Raw genomic sequence first — 19,038 nt, forward strand, 5'->3', positions numbered from 1 at the left:
GGGTTTCTTATTTGTTATTTGTATTGTGTATTCCTTCTCTTGTGTTTCCTGCCTAGAGAAGTTCCTTTAGCATTTGTTGTAAAGCTGGTTTGGGGGTGCTGAATTCTCTTAGCTTTTGCTTGTCTGTAAAGGTTTTAATTTCTCCATCGAATCTGAATGAGATCCTTGCTGTGTAGAGTAATCTTGGTTGTAGGTTTTTCCCTTTCATCACTTTAAATATGTCCTGCCACTCCCTTCTGGCTTGCAGAGTTTCTGCTGAAAGATCAGCTGTTAACCTTATGGGGATTCCCTTGCATGTTATTTGTTGTTTTTCCCTGCTACTTTTAATATATTTTTTTTGTTTTCAATTTTTGATAGTTTGAGTAATATGTCTCTTGGCGTGTTTCTCCTTGGATTTATCCTTTTTGGGACTCTCTGTGCTTCCTGGACTTGGTTGACTATTTCCTTTCCCATGTTAGGGAAATTTTCAACTATAATCTCTTCAAATATTTTCTCAGTCCCTTGATTTTTCTTATCTTCTTCTGGGACCCCTATAATTCTTATGTTGGTGTGTTTAATGTTGTCCCAGTTGTCTCTGAGACGGTCCTCAATTCTTTACATTCTTTTTTCTTTATTCTGCTCTGCAGTAGTTATTTCCACTATTTTATCTTCCAGGTCACATATCTTTTCTTTTGCCTCAGTTATTCTGCTATTGATTCCTTCTAGAGAATTTTTAATTTCATTTATTGTGTTGTTCATCATTGTTTGTGTGCTCTTTAGTTCTTCTAGGTCCTTGTTAAACGTTTCTTGTATTTTCTCCATTCTATTTCCACGATTTTGGATCCTCTTTATTATCTTTACTCTGAATTCTTTTTCTGGTAGACTGCCTATTTTCTCTTCATTTGTTTGGTGGGTTTTTACCTTGCTCCTTCATCTGCTGACTATTTATCTGTCTTCTTATTTTGCTTAACTTACTGTGTTTGGGGTCTCCTTTGTGCAGGCTGCCCATTGGTAGTTCCTGTTGTTTTTGGTGTCTGCCCCCAGTGGGTAAGTTTGCTTCAGTGGGTTGTGTAGGCTTCCTGGTGGATGGGACTGGTGCCTGTGTTCTGGTGGATGGAGCTAGATCTTGTTTTTCTGGTGGGCAGGGCCACGTCCAGTGATGTGTTTCGTGGTGTCTTTGAACTTATTATGATTTTAGGCAGCCTCTCTGTCAGTGGGTGGGGTTGTTCTCCTCTCTTGCTAGTTGTTTGACATGGGGTGTCCAGCACTGGAGCTTGCTGGTCGTTGAGTGGAGCTGGGTCTTAGTGTTGAGACGGAGATCTCTGGGAGAGGTCTTGCCAATTGGTATTACGTGGGAGCAGGACGTCTCTGGTGGTCCAATGCCCAGAACTCAGCTCTCTCACCTCAGAGGCTCAGACCTGCCACCAGGCCGGAACACCAAGACCCTGTCAGCTCATTGCTTTTTGTAAGTCTGAGGTCTTCTGCCAACATTCAGTAGGTGTGCTGTAGGAGTTGTTCCACATGTATATGTATTTTTGATGTATTTGTAGGGAGGATGGTGATCTCCACGTTTTACTCCTCCGCCATGTTGAAGGTCCTCCTCAAGATATTTTAGACATGCCCATCTTCTGGGGCCGCCAATGTAAGTGAAAGTAATGGTGGAGTCTGAGTATCTGAAATCAGGTAGGACGTGGTCACGGTGGGGCCAGGTGTGCTCAAGGCCCAGTGTGATCACTCTGTTTTGAACAACCCTTTCAGATCTCCTGAGGCTCTTCTAGTGAGTCATTATGGCTACATAGAGTTAAATTTCAGGAAGTTGATGGGAGTGATAATAAAGAATTCTATGAATCAAACTTTTCTGCATTTCTTTTTAGCTCTGAATCAAAATGCAATCTTGGTAGATCCTAAAGTATAATGTCTGTTATATCTGTTTCAAGCACTGTTCCCTGAAGTTTCACAAGACTGTGTCATGGTGATCATCTAAACTCAGGGTTGAATAAAAAGATGTCAGTGCCCTTCACACTAAGAGGAAGAGGCTCAAAGCCTGAGGAAGCACATCTACGGCCAACATGGGATAAGATACCTATTAATTTTGGTAATATGGAAGGAGTCTTTATATTCATGATGGCCTGAGACACATTCTCAATCTTAGAATGCCATATATCTCATTAGGTAAGTAAAATTTTCTAAATTTCTTCAAATACCTCGTTAATGTATCATTGGGAGGAAAATGAACAGCCCTAGGCATACTCCTGACTATTTAATCTCTTTTTCAAGAGAACAGATACACAAATGAAAGACTCAAAATGAAATATTTTGCCTTTTGAGATGGAAAAATTAAACATATAAATACAATAGAGATGTTCAGATTAACTTCCTTGAGGTGTCTGTGTCCATCATTACACATATATATCCACATATGCATGGATATGGCTGTATAAATAATGGTCAGAGGTGAGAATCTCGGATTTTTACCTGAGCCTTGGGATGCTGGAAAACAATAAATATTAAGAACCACACACACACACACCGTTTTATGTTCCTGGAAATGGCTTATTGCAAAGAACCACCACACATCTCCCAAATGACTTAAATAAGATTCCCTGATATCTCCCTTGTTTACCTATGACAAGCCCAAGCAGAGGCCCTCCAAATTCCCATTCTTAACCTAATAAATGATTAGTTGAATTGTTTTGTCCTTACTGATTCATAAGAACAAAATGCCTTGAGAGGAGAAATATACAAATGAACAGTGACCAGACCATATATAAATGTAGAACTTTGACTCACAACCTGCAGCAACATGCTCAGGAAACCAACCCTCTGTCTACGACAAACAACCCAGGAAGCCAGCCTACTCTAAGTCTGATTGCTGCCTCTAATGACAGTCTCTGAAACTAAACAATAACTTCTGTAAAAATCAGCCCCCAAATGGCCAGGACTTGGTTAATAGATGATAACATACCTAATTTTTATTCCTGTTTTCGACTTAGGACCAAGCAGAGAAAAGCCAGATATGCACCCTTAACCAATCACATAGGAAACCCCACTTCTAGTCAGCCTGCCCTGTGGCTTCTGCTTGCCAACAGCCTCCAATCAGGGCACACCTGAAGCCTTTTTCCACTATAAAACTTTCGCACGTCTCTACCTGCTTTTGATTCTCGGCAAAACCCAAGTGATGGTGGCTGACTCCCTTGCCATAGCAAGCTCTGAATAAATAAACTTTGCTTATCTGATTTAATTGGTCTTTGTTTACTTCCACAGCTTGTTAACCAAACTTCTTTTCCCCAGGACTCTAGACTTTGGTCCACCCTCAGCCTGAGACAGCATCCAACCCCTCTTATTAAAGGGCCCTCCTGAGAATAGACCGGCCTCAGAGTAAAGCAGTATCGGATCTACTGTCCAATTACATCATACCTTTTCATTCCACTTCCCCACACCCAGTTCTTTGTAGCCTTGTTCACTCCTCTCTATAAGGGAAAAACTTTTTGCAGAATCTTTGAGACATTTGCGTTTTCTGATAGTCAGAACCCTAACCCTAAATCTAACCCTCCTGCATTGCTCCCTCCCTCCCTTAGTATAAAGTCTCTTCTAACCAAGACTGGATTTTTTTTTTTTTTTAACAGAGCATGTGTGAAGACGTTGCTGATCTACGTGTATTTATTACTTATGTTTAAGCTTTTATTTTTATGTGAGAATAAGAAAGTTTCTGTACAGCATGCGGCAGGGTGCTACAGGGTGACTGACCCCCAAAATATCAATGATTGTAGAAGCAAAAAGTGTGGCTTACAATTCTGCTGAAGCATATACTTGGAAGAATAAGGAAAAGACAGGGATTACAAAGGCAATGTAAACCTGAATGTGACTGAGCCTGTCTTTGCTTGGTTTTACGTGCTAGGAACCATGATAATGCACCATCAACATACATGAAAAATTGGATTATTTTTCTAAATTAGTAATAAGATTGATGTGAGAAGGGCTTTCACATGCTAATTCTTACCAGTAATTTCATCTACTTATCTAGCAAAAACAAACTGTCAAGATTCAGGGAGAAAAACTTTCCTTGGATGTAGTTAGCCAAATTCTTAACATTTTTCTTCAGTTGTATTAACAAAGGAATTATGTACTTTTATTGAATCTCCATTAGAAAGACAGGAAAAAAAGTTTGACCTATCAGCCAGAGGTGATCAGTTTCTATCTTCTTGATATTCTAATAAGAAAGGCTCTTTATGGGTAAGAAAGAGCTGCAAATGTATGTTTAAAGAACCATCAGAAATGCAATAGAATTCTACTGAGCCTCATGCAATCACCCTATCATGTCAATGATATGCTTAAAAAGGCAACCTGCTTGGCTTCCCTGGTGGCGCAGTGGTTGAGAATCTGCCTGCCAATGCAGGGGACACGGGTTCGAGCCCTGGTCTGGGAAGATCCCACATGCTGCGGAGCAACTAGGCCTGTGAGCCACAACTACTGAGCCTGTGCGTCTGGAGCCTGTGCTCCGTAACAAGAGAGGCCACGATAGTGAGAGGCCCGCGCACCGCGATGAAGAGTGGCCCCCACTTGCCACAGCTAGAGAAAGCCCTCGCACAGAAATGAAGACCCAACACAGCCAAAAATAAATAAATTAATTACTTAAAAAAAGAAAGAAAAAAAAAGACAACCTGCTTTAGCCACATTAATGTTTCTTTCAATCTTGCTAATTACAATAATATCACCTAACCTTTATTTATGGCTTACTATTTGCCAAGGGTTATCCAAAAGGCTTTTGTGTAGTATATTTCAATTCTCATAAATCCTCTATGAGGTAGGTATTACTATCATCAACTGCATTTTATTGATGAGAAAATTGAGTCACAGAAACAATAAAAATCATGCCCAACGTCACAGAGCTAGTAAATATTAGAGCTGAGAATTGAGCTCATACTAACTGACTTCATAAGTATTCCATCCAATCACTATGCCAAACTGCTTAGTTTATAGAAAGCCCCTGGATAGAATGGTCACCACCATCTCTTCATCTGATACATCATTCTCTTTAACATGTAGTATTCAGCCTAGAGCCTGCCTTCTCCATGATGTTCTATTTCACATCCACTACCCTATCCTAGAAAGTCTTAGTAACTATATATTCACTTGGCACATAGCAAATATTTCATTAATCACTAAGTAACTCTTCATAGGTAGAGTAACTTTCTTTTCTAGCTTCTTTTTTCATTTTTAAGTAAAATTGCTCACTGTAAAAGTTTCAAAGAATCTGAAAGTCAAAAAAAAAAATAGTAAGCGTTCTCCCCAAAACCAAAGCTTGTTAACTTTTCCTTTTGTTTCCTTCTAGTGGAATGAAAGCATGGATGTGTGTGTTTGTGTGACATTGTTACCGAGTCCAAGCTCATGCTGCTCGTGGCACAACAGGCCAATAAATCGAGAGACGAGTTGTTGGGGCAAGGGACAGTGACTTTATTTGGAAAGCCAATAGACCGAGGAGATGGTGGACTAGTGTCCCTAAGAACCATTTTGCCTGGGTTTGGATGCTAGTTTCTTTTATAGAACAAAGAAGGGGAGGTGAGGAGGTAAATTTTAAAAGGTGATAAGTTGCTGCAAATATTTCCTGGTTCCTGCCAGACTGGGGGTGGGAAGGTGGGGATGTGTTAATCTCTCCTTTCCTGCAGCCATTCCCAGGTGGGCCTGGTCTGGATGTTTCCTGTGAGATAAACAAAGGTAAAGCTGAACTCTCAGGCATGGGAGGCAGGGTTCCTGTAGATGGTCCGTTATGTATACTTTAAGCTATAGGCAACAGCCCTTTAGTGATTAACTTGTAGCAAAAGCAGTAGACTACAAATGCTAAAGTAACAGGAACAGATCCAATATGGAGTCAGATTTGTTCTTCCCTATTACAGCACGTGTATCAGTCAACAAAATCAGTGCTTGAACATTTTTTTAATACATAAAAAATTACCCACTATATATTGTCCTTCACTTTTTTCTTTTCCACTTAAGAATGTAACTCAGACTTGTTCTCATGTCTGTAAACACTGATCTTTTTAATTTCTTTCAATAATTGCTGAAGTTTCTGTTGTATGTTAACATACCATATTTAAGCAATGATATATTAATGGAAATTTAGATTATTTAATTTTTTTGGCATTGTAAATATGCTGCAATAAACACTTCAGATAAATAACTTGACATTTTTTGTCAGTGTATCCAGTAGATAAATTCCTATGAAGTATTCAAAGAATGCTTACTTTTTACTATGGATACTGACAAATTACTCTCTTAAAGATTTAACAATTTACACTCTCATCACTTTACAACTGTGTGAGTGACAGTTTCCCTGCAAATTCTCCAACACCAAATATAAACTATTTTTGACAAATGGATAGGTGAGAGTGTTATCACATTTCTTATGTTTTTGTTTGTTTGTATTTTCCTGGGGATTTATGAGAAAGTAAATATTTTCACAGGCTTATTGCAATGCATACAAGCACACGCAGACACACAATTTCTTTTGTAGCTAGTGTTCTACACTAGCTGCTATCAAGGAAAGCTCTTTTGCAAGGTTGGATGTAGAAGTGAGCAACTTGAGGTAATGAATATACAGTAGAAGACCACATTATGTAACAAACATGGTCTCATAGGGCAGAGCAAAGAGTTGTTGGGAACAGTGGAGTGGGACCTATTCACAAGAAGCAAAATAGAGGTTTAATCAAGAAACATTAGTGGAGGTAATATAAACAAAGCTTTTAAATATTTTATTTAAAATTTGGTTTAGCATGGCCTCCTGGGTTTTAGCATCTATCATGATAGGATTGTGCCTGGGTAGCTGCAGGTCCCAGAATGAAAGACATGAAACTAACTTGAACCTGAACCATATCCTAAGTAGAACTATCCCAGAAGACCTTCAGAGATTTGACCAATAAGTAAATGCTTGTTGAGACTATGGAACTCTTTGTTACACAGCATTATCTTGGCAGAACACTGACTAATATAATTACATAATTAAACAGCACATAGACCATATTATTATCATTAACTAAAGAAAGGCTCAGAGCATTTAAGTAACCTGATCAAGATGATATGTTAAAGAAGAGTCAGTCATGATGTTATAAACCTATATCAGAACACAAAGATAGAAGAGTGATTTTTTTTCCATTATATATTATGGTCCTCTGAAAAATTTTTAAGTCATTGAGTATAGTGGGGTGAGGGCAATAACAAGGACATTAATTCAAAAGGTAGGTAATGTGTGATTTAAAGTAGAGTAAAATGAAAGAATGGGTTAGAATTAAAGAAGGTCAAAAGAATGGAGTAATATGTAACAGATAATAAGAGCAAATTCAGGATATTTGAATTTTGAAGTATTGCTATCACTGAGATACCCCTTTTACAGTGCTAAGTTAAGTAGGATAAACCATTTAGCAGGCAGGTACTTGATACCCTTCACTGCGGTAAATAAAGCAGAATTATTGGGAAAATTCTCTTCTTTCAGAAAACTTATACCCATACACTACACTACACTAGAATTAAGTCCTTCTAACAAATAATCAGTGGTTTTACCTTGGAAAATATATACGTAGAACAAGCAGCAGCAAAAGTATTGAGAATTCTACAATCTATCTTGTCCACCAGACAGGATATGCATTTCTTTTCCAAAATTGCTCAACTTCTATATGTGAAGTACATTGCAATGCTCATTCTGGTAAAAAATGAGACTATTAAGTGGACAATTATAAAACAATGTGTGTATGTAGTAGTGGCCAGATAATCTCCTTTTATACATGTTACTAATAAGGGAAGTAGAATTACGCAAGTAAGCACAGCAGAATATATTATTTTTCCAAGAAATTAGAAGTTAGTGGGAATTAAATAAATAAATCTAACAACACATGTAACGCTACAAAAAATAAAATAAAATCTTTATAAAAAGGTAGTGCATTTGTTTTCAGAGATCCTGTATTACAAATCCACACACACACACACACACACACACACACACCCTTCATTAACAGTTGGAATAAATCTCCTAGTAGATACTAATTTTGTATTAGTTCTCTTTGATGGCTTCAATACTCCACTTAAATAGTTTCATTGTCACAAAGCAACATTACGGGAAAATAAATTTTTTGCCCTAGCCTCCACTCATACAAATAATTTGACTCATACCACTATGTTTGGACTTCCTATTGCTAAGCATTTAGGTAGTGTCAACTAAAAAAAAAAGCATAACCTAAAAGTTGAGAAATATGTTTTATTTGGCAGATAAAACTGAGAACTTAAAGCCTGGGATGTAGCCTCTCTGAGAAATTGTTCCAAAGAGGTCAGGGAGGAGCCAGGATATAGAGGAGTTTTTGCAACAAAGACCAGGTAGTCGGGACATCAAAAGATTACTGTTAATGAAAGAAAACCTGACATCTCATGTTAATGAGCTTAGCACTTTTCCGTGTATGGGAAGATGTAAGAGTCTGGGCTCACTGAAATCTTTCCTTTGATGGACACCTCAGCTATCTGGGGCCAGTATCCTGTGCTTTCTCATCCTGAATCTCCTCAGGGTGCGCCTTTGGAGTGGGGGGGTGGCCGTAGGGGCTGATGCCTTGATGACAGGCATCCTATCTCTACCCTGGGTTCTGCTCATCATTGGGGCAGCTGTAATGTGACGACTTGATGGCTGCAACATCCTTTGTTTACTGATATGGCAGGCAACATTTTTTCGCTGACAATAGCTATATTTAATACGTGTGTATCAATCAGAGTCTAGTTAGAAGGCATAAAACCTATCAGGAATTTGAAGAAGAAAATTTTACATACAGAATTGTTAACTAGGTGGTTAAAGGTTAAAAGAAAACTATAAGGTGTACAGAAGTTGCAAATGCGTAACTCAACTACTGCTCTCCTGAGAACCCCAGGAAATGTGAACAAGAAGTGGACAGACTTAATATATCTTTCTACCCACGACTTAAATTCAGATGTCTTTGGAGAGGGTGCGGCTGCCACTAGGACACCAGTCTTCCAGGGCTGAAGAAACTTGCCGGAGGGAGCAACCCAAGGCTCATATGCAACAGTGGCCTGCCAGGGGCTGAAAACTTTCTGGATGCTGAGAGCCATGGCTAGCCTACCCTAAAGCCAGTACTGTTAGACCTCCTGTAAGCTGATTTGCTGGCTCTCATGCCCTCAAAAGCAGCACATCAGAAGCAGGAAAGCCCTTCCCGTAGGGCCCCTTCAGCTCTTTCTAGTGACAAAGCTAACATTGAGACAGCTGCAAAAGCGAAAAGTCTAAAGGCTTCAGTACCATCAGGCTCCAAATCTGTGGGTTCTGCATCCCCGGACTCAACCAACCTCCTATCAAAAATATTTGAAAAAAATTCCAGAAAGTTCCAAAAAGCAAAACTTGAACTTGCTACTCACTGGAAACATTTGTATTGTATTTACAACTATTTACGTAGTATTTGCATTGTCTTAGGTGTTATAAGTCATCTAGAGGTAAAGTATATGGGAAGATGGCCATAGGTTATATGCAAACACTCTGCCATTTTCTATAAGGGACTTGAGCATCTGCAGATTATTCGCAGGAGTCCTGGGACGAATCCCCTGCTAATACTGAGGGATGACTGTATCGCTAAGTAGGACAAAGAAGGGGAGGTCTGGCAATGATTTCTACCTGGCACAGCACGTATCAGGTAGATCAGACATGCACCGTGGTCTATTTTCCCACTTCCAGATGTTTTCCTTTGATGGAACAGAATTAGCTACAGCCTTTTCTGTTTCATTGTCACATTTTGAACAAGCCAAAATTCCATGGGGAAAAAGAAAAGAGAAGTCAGAAATCCTGTCAAAACTTGGCTCAGAGGCAGCACAGCAGCCTGATTTAGTCACTCTGCTTTATAGCAACTTACATAGAGACGTCTCGCATTGTAGCGGGGTGTTCGCCTATTTAATTGAATAACTTTCCAGGAAGTTATCAGAAAAGCAAAGTGACATGAACGTCTTAGTTAGCTACATATTTCTGGAGATACTGACAACTTGAATTTAATTATGCACATCTCTCTCTAAAGAAGCAAGATGAATGAAGAAAGATGGAGTGTATGTCAGCGTTCCTCAGCCTGCTTTCATGGAACGGGGAACATTTCAAAGAATTTAATGTTAGATTAACTTTCTGTTTGCCTCATTTCCCTGTGATTAATTGTATGATTCTTCACTGGAACAGTTTATCCTATATATCATGCCACGAGAATCAATAAAGAGTTCCAACTAATCAAGGTAGCAAATACTCTTTTGTAACCTAGACTTTTTAATATATTTTTTCAAATTCAATTCAGCTTAACAGAAGCACTCCTTTTTTTTTTTTTTTCAAATTAATCAACTTTCTTTTTTAGAGCGGTTTTAGATTCACAGCAAAATTGAGCAGAAAGTACAGAGAGTTGCCATGTACCTTGCTTCAACAAACCCTCACTTGTTGTGAACTTCCTGCCCCATGACAGTGCACACTGGGTACAGCCATAAGCCTACACTGACACGTCATTATCTCTCAAAGTCTTTGGTTTACATTATGGTTCATGCTTGGTGTTTTACATTCAATGGGTTTACACAAATGTGTAAAGACGCTTGTCTACCATTATAGTATCATACAGCATGTTTTACCATCAAAATCATCTGTGCTCTGCTTATCCAACACTTCCTTCACCCTCACTCCCAGCTCCAACTTCTGGAGACCACTGATCCTTTTACCAATCTCTGAAGTTTTGCCCGTTTCAGGATTCCATGTACTTGAAATATGTCGTATTTTTAGAGTGGCTACATTATGTAGCCTTTCTGGAGTGGCTTCTTTCACCTAATAGTATGCATTTAAGGTTCCTCCATGTCTTTTTATGGCTAAATAGCTCATCGATTTTTACTCCTGAATAATATTCCATTGTCTGGATGCACCACGGTTTGCTCATCATTTACCAACTGAAGGGCATCTTGGCTGCTTCCAAGGTTTGCTAGTTATGAATAAAGCTGCTGTAAACATCTGTGAGAAGGTGTTCGTGTGGACAGACGTTTTCAACCCATTTGGGTAAATACCAGGAAGTGTGATTGCTGGGTGTATGGCAAGAATTGTTTGGTTTTGTAAGAAACTGCCGAACTGTCTTCCAAAGTGGCTCTACCATTTACCATTCCCACCAGCAATGAATAAAAGTTCCTACCAGTGTTTGGTGTTGTCTGTGTCCTACGTTATGGCTATTCTAAATAAGTATATAGTGGTATCTTCATTGTTTTCATACCAGGTGCTTCTTAATCATTAACTCATAAAGCCCTAGTAATTGAATATTAGCATCGCTAGTTTTTACAGAGAAAATACTTAGATATCGTTAAATTGTTTTCTCAAAGTTCACATAGATAGTAAAGAGTAGAACTGATATTCCAGTACAGGTTTATCAAGCCCCAAATAAATTCATTTTTCTCTGTGCGATGCTGTCAAGTGTCCAATTCTGTTGTGTAGACTAAACATGCCGCACGAGTAAAGGGAAGAGTGTGTGGCAGCCACACTTGTCCCCTGCCCCTAATGCTTTAGGGAACCATATGGAAGGGGCACGAATGCCTTATCTCAAGTCAACTCCTAAGCCCCCTATTATCCTCAACTCCTGACACCTCAGCTTAGCTCTCTCCATTCCCAAACTTCCCTATTATTATTCCTTTTCTGTTTAAGTATCCACTCAGGCCTCGACAGTCCCTTCAGCATCTGTGGCAGAAGCAGCAATATTCTAGCGGCAGGATTCAGCTAATCATTCAGTCTGATAGGTGGCAGAGCATACCCACCGGATACGTGCATGTCATCAGGCCCCATGTGCATTCTGAAAGGGATAGGTCACTGGACTTACTCGATCTAACCTCCTTTCTCTATCCCTCCGTCATTATTAAGTGACTACCCGTGTAACCATTTACCAGGTGAAGACACAGAACTCGCTGGAACTTTGGAAGCAGCCCCTACCATATACTGTTCCTACATCATAAGCTTTTTCTTCCCCACCCACTGGAAACATTGCAACTTTTATCATAATTATTTTCTATCATTTAGTTCTCATTTTCCACTTATAAGTGAATCCTTAAAATTAATATTTTACTTCTGCTTGCTTTTAAACTACGTATAAATGGAACATACCATATGTACAGGCGTACCTCAGAGATATTGAGGGTTTGGTTTCAGACAACTGCAATAAAATGATTTGGGCAGTAAAGTGAGTCACACAGAATTTTTGTTTTCCCAGTGCATATAAAAGTTATGATTACACTAAGCTGGTAGTCTATTAAGTGAGGAATCACATTATGTCTTAAAAAACAAGGGACCTACCTTAATTTATAAAAGTATTTTATTTCTAAAAAATGCTAACCATCATTTAAGCCTTCAGTGAGCTGTAATGTTTTTGCTGGTGGAGGGTCTTACCTTGCTGTTGATGGCTGCTGACTGATCAGGGCTGTGGTTTCTGAGGGTTAAGGTGGCAATTTCTTAAAATAAGACAATAATAAATTTTGCTGCATTAATCGACTCTTACTTTCACAAACAATTTCTCTATGGCATGCAAGGCTATTTAAGAGCCTTTAGAACTTCACAGTAGAACTTCTTCTAAAATTGGAGTCAGTCCTCTCAAACCCTGTCACTGCTTTATCAACTAAGTTTATATAATATTCTAAATACTTTGATGTCATTTCAACAATCTACACAGTATCTTCACCAGGAGTAGATTCCATCTTAAGAAAACACTTTCTTGGGCTTCCCTGGTGTCACAGTGGTTGAGAATCTGCCTGCCAATGCAGGGGACACGGGTTCGAGCCCTGGTCTGGGAAGATCCCACATGCCGCGGAGCAACTAGGCCCGTGAGCCACAGTAACTGAGCCTGCGTGTCTGGAGCTTGTGCTCCGCAACAAGAGAGGCCGCGATAGTGAGAGGCCCGCGCACCGCGATGAAGAGTGGCCCCCACTCGCCGCAACTGGAGAAAGCCCTCACACAGAAACGAAGACCCAACACAGCCAAAAATTAAAAAATAATAATAATTAAAAAAAAAAAAAAAGAAAACACTTTCTTCACTCATCTATAAGAAGCAACTCTTCATTTATTAAAGTTTTACCATGAGATTGCAGCAATTCAGTCACAGCTTCAGGCTCCATTTCTGATTCTATTTCTCTTGCTATTTCCATCATATATGCAGTTACTCCCTCCACTGAAGTCCTGAGCCCCTCAAGGTCATCCATGAGGGTTGGAATCAACTTCTTCCAAACTCCTGTCAATGTTGATCTATTTACCTCTCCCACGAATCCTAAATGTTCTTAATGGCATCTAGAATGATAAATTCTTTCCAGAAGGTTTTCAGTTGACTTTGCACAGATCCATCAGAGGAATCACTCTCTATGGCAGCTATAGCCTTACAAAATGTATTTTTTAAATAATAAGACTTGAAAGTTGAGATTACTCCTTGAACCATGTCTTCAGAATAGATGTTGTGTTAGCAGGCATGAAAACAACATTAATCTCATTTTATATCTCCATCATAGCACCTGGGTGACCAGGTGCATTGTCAATGAGCAGTAATCTTTTGAAAAGAATCTTTTTCTTCTTTTTTAAGCAGTAGATCTCCACAGTGGGCTTAAAATATTTAGTCAACCTTGTTGTAAACAGATGTGTTCTCATTCAGGTTTTGTGGTTCCATCTATAGAGTCCAGGCAGAGTAGATTTAGCATAATTCTAAAGGGTCCTAGGATTTTCAGAATGGTAAAGAGTATTGGCTTCAACTTAAACTCACCGATTGCATTAGCCCCTAACAAGATAGTCAGCCTGTCCTTTGAAGCTTTGAAGCCAGGGTTTGATTCCTCCTCTCTAGCTATGAAAATCCTAGATGACATCTCCTTCCAACACTAGGCTATTTTGTCTGCATTAAAAATTTGTTGTTTAGTGTAGCTCTTCATTAATTATCTTAAATAGGTATTCTGGATAAGTTGGTGCAGCTTCTACATCAGTGCTTACTGTTTCATCTTGCACTTTTATATTATGGAGGTGGCTTCTTTTCTTAAACCTCATGTACCAACCTCTGCTAGCTTCAAACTTTTTTTCTGCAGCTTCCTCATCTCTCTCAGTTTTCATAGAATTGAAGAGACTTAAGGCCTTGTGTTGGATTAGGTTGTGTCTTAAGGGGATGTTGTAGCTGGTTTGATCTATCCAGACCGCTAAACTTTCTCCATATCAACAATAAGGCTGTTTCACTTTCTTATCATTCATGTTTTCACTGCAGTAGCACTTTTAATTTCCTTCAAGAACTTATCCTTTGCATTCGCTAACTTTTTGGTGAAAGAGGCCTAGTTTCAGCCTATCTCAGCTTTGACATGCCTTCCTCACTAAGGTTCGTCATTTCTAGCTTTCGATTTAAAGGAGAGATGTGTGACTCTTCCTTTCACTTGAACACTTAGAGGCCATTGTAGGGTTATCGATTGCCCTAATCTCAGTACTGTTGTGCCTCAGGGCATATGAAGGCCTGAGGAGTGGGAGAGAGATGGGGGGGGAGGGCAGCCAGTCAGCAGAGCAGTCAGAACACACACTACATTTATCAAGATTTTCATCTTATATGGGCGTGGTTTGTGGTGTAGAATTATAATAGTAACATCAAAGGTCACTGATCACAGATGGCCATAACAAATATAATAATTATGAAAAAGATTGAAATATTGCAAAAATTACCACAACATAACACAGACACACAAAGTGAGCAAATGCTCTTGGAAAATGGTGCTGATACACTTGCTTGATGCAAAGTTGCCGCAAACCTTCAATTTGTGAAAAACAATATATTGAAACAGAATAAAATGAAGCACACTAAAGTGAGGTGTGCCTGTAGGTGAGTTTCTCTAGGGCAGGATTTCTCATCCTCAGCACTACTATTTGGGATTGGATCACTTTTTGTTGGGGGTGGGAATTGCTCTGGGCACTGTAGGATGTTTGGCAATATCCCTGGCCTCCACCCATTAGATGCCAGAGGCATAGCCCTCTTTCACTGTGCGAACCAAAAATATCTTTACACATCACTAAATGGCCCCTGAGAGGCAAAATTGCTCTGAGTTTAGAGCCACTGCAGCAGGGTAGGGTAGTTATTATGAATTTTGCTGACCAGATATTTCAGAATATTTACCATCTAAACACATGCACCAATTATACGTGCTGAATGCAATTATACGTGCTGAATGCACCAATTATACGTGCCTTTTGTGGTTGAATGAGGTATATAACTAGTCAAGATTATGAGTTGTGAGAAAAATAATTGTGTCTCCCCGGGTTAGAACATTTAATTGCTGCTGCAAGACCCTCTCCCCCTACTACTTTTTTCTTCCTCTGGCTCAGTGTCCAGAAACATTCAGAATGGAGGCTGATTTGTCTGCTTAGGTTGCTAAGAGACTATTAGAAGCAGCGAATCCCTACCTACACTCAAAAGACATATGTGATGTGTAAGAAAGGAATCTTTCTTTAAACAACTGAGACTTTGAGGATTGCTTGTTATAGAAACTGTTACAGAACGTGTTATAGAAACTTGTACCTAGAATTAGGGTACTATCATAATAATAATAAAAAAAAAAGCCTAAACTATATGACTGGCTGCAGGCAGAAAGAAAACTATTTTTGAGAGTTGGAAACATGGCAATCCATGAAATGAAGAGGCAAAATACTAGGTCGTATTATCGTCTGTGATTTGAAAGGCAGACAGTATACCTCACACATATTATGCTTTTAGGAATAGAGGTTGAAAACAGAATGTTAATAGTGTTTGTCTATTGGCTTCCATTTGATTGCATTTGATATGGTTACTCTAAGAAAAAACCAAATCTCCTATTTGGAAGAAGGTGTTAAAGGGAATAGAAAGAGTTGAGGAATTTAGGGACTTCGAGATTTACAGTAAAAGACAAAATTGAGAAATTGCTATGAGCAACCAAGGCCAATGAGAGCTCAGCATAATGGCAACTAGTAAATTCAGGGTAAATCCAGACACCAATGGTTAAAATGCCTGAACGGGTTGAGATAACCATGTAATCTTAACGGTAATTTTTTTTTTTCAGGGTAAGGGTATTGCTCTCTCATCAAACTGATAGGCTCAGAATATCCACAATAAAACCAGATAAAGAGAAATGTCTAGTCTATGCATAAGGCTAATGACACATGGAGCTGTATACAATCAAACAGGTAACAAGCAACATTTTTGAAACTAAGGTTTGAAGATTTTGTCTGCCAAAGACACGATAATCCTGAACTAAAAAGGTTTCTGACTGCGTGAGATTTACAAAAATCCTTTGGAACCCAAATCATTTACAAACAAGAAACAAGCTAAAAAGTCTTCCTTACCCACTGTCCTACCTTCCCTGGAGGACTTATTCTCCAAGGCCTACTTCAGAAGTGGCCAAGGAGAAGGATAAAAATGCAAGGGTTGAGAATATATAGTTCTGGACTCTATTTGCAATGATGTTTGCATGGTGAACAGCTTTGGAAAATAGAAATAATGTTTCTTCAGGAAAAAATCTGGAATGTTTACTGTCCAGTATAATAAAGATAATGTCTCCCTCTGAATCAGGTATTCTTTCTGCCCCTTATTAAAGACATTTGTTCCTTTAAATTCTTTTTTTTTTTTTTCTTTTATAATGCAACCCACTGTATATTCAATGATCATCTGGCCCTCTGAGTGTCACACTGTGGGAATTTGGGGCTCTGGGGACAGGCAGAAGAAAATGCTGATTTTCTTGCTAGTGCTGTTGCTGTGAATAAGAAAATTCTTTGCCTCTATTCCAGGAGTCACAATTTTCTATCAACATCTATGAAACTATACCAGGCTACTTGTTTAGTCGTAAGTATGGTAGCATCTCAGACCCTTCACAGTTTTTGACAGAGAAGACCATAGAGGATATGTCAAGGCAACACACAACACACATCATATAATGAGGAATAAATGGAGTGAGATTCAGACCTTAAAAGCTTATTGCTACCCAGTAATCTCAGAATAAGTGTCCTTTGGAATGTCTGCTCGACGCAATTTTAGAATTGCTACAGACTAATGAATTGTGTATGGTCCTTATTTTTCTCTTTCCTAAATAGTGTTGTTTGTTGTGACTAGACTTTTTCTAAACCACAATTATATATTAGGTGTATGGAGTGTACATAACTTGTGCTTTTAGTTCAGTAGCACTCATATCTGTAATTCATGCTATAGCTCACTCAGCGAAAATGGTGCTTGAGTTTGTTAATATGACTGAACATTTAAGGTGAGTATATTTTATCACTGGGAGAGACAGTATGTCAAATATTTGATGACTAGAGCGAAGACTGTGATAGACTTACCAGGTGCCATTTTTGTGTCGGTCAGCTTCTAGGTCCAGTTCAGTTACATTTTTCAATTTATATTTCTTCATAATTCCATTTTATCTTAATTGTTTCAGTTTTAGTATGTTTTTCAACTAGTTAATTCTCCTATTTTTTTCTTCTTCAAATATATCTCGATAGTAGTGATCCTTTCCACTTCTGTAAGAAAGGTTGGAATTCAGATGGCAAGTTTAAATACATAAACACACACAAACACACACACACACATGCTCGCACACACCAATTTTTGGAGTTTTTGCTTTATATCTAGATACCAACATGAGGAAAACTATCTTTATACTACTGAGTCTTCCAGCCCAGAAACATTGTATACTCCTTCATTTATTTCAATCTTTAATGATCCTCAATATTTTAATATTTTGTTTTGGTAAAATTCTTTATATCTTTGTTTAGATTTAGTCCTAGGTATTTTTATTTTGATGCTACTGGAAATCAGATATTTTAGTTTCTTTTTTTTCCTTTTACACAGAAGCAAGTAGATTTTTTTTAATATATTGATTTAATACTCTTCACAAACTTACTAAAAATAGTATTTAACTATAGAATCCTTTAGATATTCTTTCATATATATCCTATTATATGTGAATAATGACTAGGTTTTTTTTCTCTTTCTAATCCCATTACCTTTATTTGTTTTTCTTACCTTATTCTATCTGTTAGTGAGTCAAAAATGTTAACTAGAAAATGTTCTCAGTCATAATTGTAGGCCACTTTATATTGTTCCTTTTCTCAAAGGGAATACTTGGAACATTTTATCTTCAAGGAAGATAGTTGTAGATTTGTATACCGCTAAATTATTACAACCTGATCACAGAAGGGATAGATGCTTTTGAATTTGTATAAATAAGGCATAATTTACCTGACTAGTTTGGTTAAAATTAGTTAAAATAATGTAGAAATATTTCTCAGCTATAGCCATATCTTAAAAACCACCTTTAGCACAGTTCTCTGATAAAACTTTCCATGATGGTGGTAATGTTCCATTCTGTACTGTCTGCTGTGTCTATGAAGCTCTTGAAACGTGGTGAGTGCAACCCAGGAAGCAAAGTTTTAATTTTATTTGTTTAATTAATTTAATTTAGGGAGCCACGTGTGACTATTGGTCTTTGTCTTTGGGACATCACAGCTTTAGAGAAATTTTCTTTGCCAAATAGAGGCCATATGTAGCACCAACTTATAGCTGGTGACAAGATTTAAGAGAAGAAAGAGTAAAAAGAAAAAAATCCGTACATTGTTATAAAATTTTTTCACTCTTCTCACATAAATTTCTGATCATTGCAAAATCAGGAGGGAGAAGTCTGTTATTATCATTAATATACTGAGACAATGTTCATTTCCATAGTGTGCTGAGGACCCACAATGCTTTAATTCTTTTTTTTTTTTTTTTTTTTTTTTTTAACATCTTTATTGAAGTATAATTGCCTTACAATGGTGTGTTAGCTTCTGCTTTATAACAAAGTGAATCAGTTATACATATACAATATGTTCCCATTTCTCTTCCCTCTTGCATCTCCCTCCCTCCCACCCTCCCCATCCCATCCCTCTAGATGGTCCCAAAGCACCGAGCTGATCTCCCTGTGCTATGCGGCTGCTTCCCACTAGTTATCTATTTTACATTTGGTGGTGTATATATGTCCATGACACTCTCTTACCCTGTCACATCTCACCCCACCCCCTCCCCA

The 19,038-nt window shown here is 38.3% G+C and overlaps 2 long non-coding RNA genes across 2 annotated transcripts in view; one reads left to right on the plus strand and one right to left on the minus strand.

Moving 5' to 3' along the window:
• The window catches only part of LOC309662807, a 619,026-nt gene that overhangs the window by 376,996 nt on the left and 222,992 nt on the right, over nt 1–19,038 (plus strand). The window lies entirely within an intron of this gene.
• Nucleotides 53–18,723, minus strand: LOC309662779. The gene is made up of 3 exons (XR_014264955.1): nt 17,315–18,723; nt 4,641–13,655; nt 53–4,323 (listed from the first exon to the last, which is right to left on the minus strand). It is a non-coding gene; the product is annotated as an uncharacterized lncRNA (long non-coding RNA).

The sequence above is a fragment of the Balaenoptera physalus genome (genome assembly GCF_965194825.1).
Source record: "Balaenoptera physalus genome assembly, chromosome: 6".
Taxonomy (NCBI): Eukaryota; Metazoa; Chordata; class Mammalia; order Artiodactyla; family Balaenopteridae; genus Balaenoptera; species Balaenoptera physalus.